The sequence below is a fragment of the Hipposideros armiger genome, unplaced genomic scaffold (genome assembly GCF_001890085.2).
Source record: "Hipposideros armiger isolate ML-2016 unplaced genomic scaffold, ASM189008v1 scaffold_146, whole genome shotgun sequence".
Taxonomy (NCBI): Eukaryota; Metazoa; Chordata; class Mammalia; order Chiroptera; family Hipposideridae; genus Hipposideros; species Hipposideros armiger.
Window position 1 is genome coordinate 385,045 of NW_017731496.1, and position 4,471 is coordinate 389,515.

General features: G+C 38.1%; 1 pseudogene; it reads left to right on the forward strand.

Moving 5' to 3' along the window:
• Nucleotides 1–3,619: 3,619 nt before the first annotated feature.
• Nucleotides 3,620–3,937, forward strand: LOC109387056 (60S ribosomal protein L36 pseudogene; annotated as a pseudogene).
• Nucleotides 3,938–4,471: the final 534 nt, after the last annotated feature.

Here is a 4,471-nt window from a genome sequence, read left to right on the forward strand (position 1 = left end):
AAGAAATAGGCCAAGGTATCTGAGAGAATATTTTATGTTAAGCTTTCCCGCTTGCTTATTATATACCGTATTTCCCCATGTATAAGACACACCCTTTTTCAAAAAACTTGGGGTCTAAAAACTGGGTGCATCTTATACAGTAGTTGTAGATTTTTTTACTTGCATTTCCCGCAAGTGATGAGGAGTTGTATGAATTTTATGATGAATAAAACTTGAGTTCAATAACTTTATGTAATACATTTTTTTTTTCAAATTTCAGGCCCCAAAATTAAGGTGCGTCTTATACATGGGGAAATACAGTATTTTATATTGTTGTTCATCTTTCTACTCCATAATAATTGGACATTGTTTATACGTTTTATGCATCTTTGTTTTATAACAACATGACATAAAATCACTATGTAGTTTGTAATTGCATAGGTTATATAGGAGATTTTTATCTCCCAGATCTTATCTAACGTTCCTCAGAGCTCTGGAATAATAAGTAATACTAGTAGTAGCCATTTTCCCACTGTTACAGAATGGTAATATATCATGGTGGGGGAGTACATTGCTCTGGAGTCAGACTGCCTAGGTTTATTTGTTTATTGCCCCCCCCAAAGAAATGATTCCAATAATTTATTTCTATAGCTTCCTTTTCACCCCCAACTCCCCTCCCCTTTGGCAGCTATCAGCTTGTTCTCTGCATCTATGGGTTTGTTTGTTTTGTTTTTTCATGTTTTGTTTTCTTAGATTACACATATAAGTGAAATCACATGGTCTTTCTCTGTCTGACTTGTTTCACTTAGCATAATACCCTCTAAGACCATCCATGTTGTCACAAATAACAAGATTTCATTCTTTTTCATGGCTGAGTAATACTATATTATATATACGTACCACATCTTCTTTATCCCTTCATCCATCAATGGATACCTAGGTTGCTTCCAGAGCTTGGCTATTGTAAATAATGTTGCAATGAACACTGGGTACATATATCTTTTCAAATTAGTGCTTTTGTTGTTTTTCAAATAAATATACAGAAGTCGTATTGCTGAGTCATATTGCAGCTCTATTTTTAATTTTTTGAGGAATCGCCATACTATTTTTCATAATGGCTGCACCAATTTACAATCTCACTAATGGTGTACAAGGTTTCCTTTTTCTCCATATTCTCACCAGCACTTGTTATTTGTTGGTTTTTTTATGATAGCCATTCTGACACGTGTGAGGTGGTATCTCATTGTGGTTTTGACTTGCATTTCCCTGATGATTAGTGATGTTGACCATTTTTTCATACATCTGTTGGCCATCTTTGGAGAAATGTCTATTCAGGTCCTCTGTCCATTATTTAATTGAATTGTTTGGGGTTTTTTGGTGTTAAATTGTATGAGTTCCTTATATAGTTTGGATATTAACCCCTTATTGAATATATCACTTACAAATATCTTCTCCCATTCAGTAGGTTGTCTTTTCGTTTTGTTGATGGTTTCCTCTGCTGTGCAAAAACTTTGTAGTTTTATGTAGTCCCATTTATTTTTGCTTTTGTTGTCCTTACCCTAGGACCAGTGTCAAAGAGTTTACTCACTATGTTTCTTCTAGGTGTTTTATGTTTTCAAGTCTTACATTTAAGTCTTTAATCCATTTTGAGTTTATTTTTGTACATGGTATAAGAAAGTGGTCCAATTTTATATTTTTGCGTGTATTTGTCCAGTTTTCCCAACACCACTTATTGAAGACACTATCTTTACCCTATTGTATATCCTTGCCTACTTTGTCATAGATTAATTGACCAAATAAGCAAGGATTTATTTCTAGGTTCTCTATTCTACTCCATCTATAAATCTGGTTTTTTGGCAGTACCATACTGTTTTGATTATTGTAATTTTGTAGTGTAGTTTAAAATCAAGGAACATGATACCTCCCACTTTATTCTTTCACAAGGTTTCCTTGGCTATTCAGGGTCTTCTGTGGTTCCATATAAATTTTAGGATTAGTTATTCTAGTTCTAAGAAGAATGCCATCGGTGTTTTAAAAGGAATTGCATTGTCTGTGTATATTGCTTTAGGTAGTAAGGACATTTTAACAATATTAATCCTTCCAATTCATAAGTATGGTATATCCTTCCAAAGTCCATTTGAAATTCTCTTTGTCAGCTTGTTTCATTGGTAAAACACCTCGTTTGTGAGCCACAGACAGAAAGACTTGCCATAGGTAAAAGGTCTCCTATGCTGAACAGGACAGCACTTGTTTCTCTTAGAACAAAAGATGTATCTGTGGAAAGAATGGTGTACCAGCAAAGTAAACAGAAATAGTCTCAGAGATACAGAGGAAAAACTGATGGTTGCTAGATGGGAGGGAGGTGGGGATGAGGGAGAAGAGGAGGGAATTAGACAGCATAAATAGGTAACTACGATATTGCCACAGGGATATGAAACACAGTTCAGGGAATATAATTAATAATGTTGAAAATATTTTATAGGGTGTCAGATGACCACATGTCTTGTTAGGGAGACCACTTCATGGACGATGTAGAGGCTTGACCACTGCACTGTACACCTGAAGCTGACATTGAATAATATTGTATGTCAACTATAATTTAATATATATATATATAGTCACAGAATGTGGAGTACAGTGTGGGGAGTGGAGTCAGTGGAATTGTAATAGATATGTATGATGTGGGGGCAAGAGTGGGGTGGTGGATTGGGGGAGGGGTGTTGTCACTTTGTGAGGGGTAAGAAGTATAACTATTGCACTGTTTTTGTACACCTGAAACTAATTTAAAAAAAAAATGGTGTACCAGGGTTTTTCTAACCTAGACCTGCCTTATTAGGATAGGCAAGTCATTTTCTTTCTACCCTTTTGAGCTCTTAGCTGAGATCCCTGTAATAAAAGACAGGTGAACAAGAAAAAAACAATCAAACAAGTTTATTTACACGTATACCTCATGTATTCATGGGAGATACCCAGGGAACATGGGTAAACCAAAGAGGTGGCTTTAGAATTCAGGATTAAATACCATCTGTACAGGGAAAACAGGGTGGGAATGTAGGACTCTTAGGGAAAAATGAATGGATTCAGGGAAAGATGAATGGGCCCTTAGAAGAATAGCTGAGAGGTACGATAGTTGGTGACAAAATTTGTCTGGGTGTGGTGTGGACGTCTAGTCTCGTAATAAGAGTCAATCTTCCCTGGTTGATGAAACTCCCCAGGAGAGGATTTATGACAATTGAGTTCCTTTTGGTGGATCTGCCTCCTGGCAGATATGGGGATATCAGGAAAAGACTCTTCCTGCATTTACTGTTTTTCCAATGCCTTCAGCACAAAATAATCAATATACCAAAGCAGCAAATTTTGGGGTCGCATGTCCTAAATTTCTCCAGTCATATACTAGCATATTCTGCTGCCTTTCAGCCTCAAATTAGTTGTAAAACCTCGCTTTACTTTCCTGGGACTTTCTTTCTCCATCAGCAAAATGAGAAGATCACACTGGTGCTCAATCTGTAAGGTTCTATAATCAAAATACAATAATAAAATCCACTTCCGGGTTTCTCTCTGGAACTCCGAGCTCTTAGAAAAGCAGTCAGAATTCACCAGAAAATAGCCTTTAGCCGCGGCAGCCATTGAGGAGTGACAGCCATGGCTCTGCGCTACCCCATGGCCGTGGGCCTCAGCAAGGGCCACAAGGTGACCAAGAACATCAGCAAGCAGAGACACAGCCGCCACCGCGGGTTCCTCACCAAACACACCAAATTCGTGCGGGACATGATCCGGGAGGTGTGCGGCTCTGCCCCCTATGAGCGGTGTGCCATGGAGCTGCTCAAGGTCTCTAAGGACCAGCGGGCCCTGAAGTTCATCAAGAAAAGGGTGGGGACACACATCCGAGCCAAGAGGAAGAGAGGAGCTGAGCAATGTCCTTGCAGTCATGAGGAAGGCAGCAGCCAAGAAGGACTGAGCCCCATCCCCTCTGTGTGTAATAAAACATTTTTGGGAAAAAAAAAATTCATCAGAAAATAAAAGTCTGCTAAGGAGAGCCATTCTATTTACTTTGATTTGTTTTTGCAGCCTTTTACTTTTTGTGTAATACTCATATACTTGGCACATACTGACAAATGAAACAGTTGTTCTGAGCTACAAGGAGCCAAAATTGTAAGGAAGGGCATAAATGATTTAATAAGAAAGACTTTTCTTGGCCCTGGGCCCAAAAAATTGCTTTCTGTGTACAATCAGGCTGCTTTTGAGTTTTCAGACTCTTAGTAAAAGGAAACAAATTCCTATTTTGAATGTCTCATGCAGTACTCAGCACTTGGCCCTACTGAGATTATCTTGAAGTTTATCGCTATTGCTTCAATTCATTTGGTCTTGATTCCTTGTAATAATGTAAGCCAAGTGTCATATAAGAAAACATCACTTATACAGCAGCATGGAGGTCAATGTTTTCAGTGACACGCCACTGAATCAACTCTAGCTAGTATGAGATGAAAAGGAA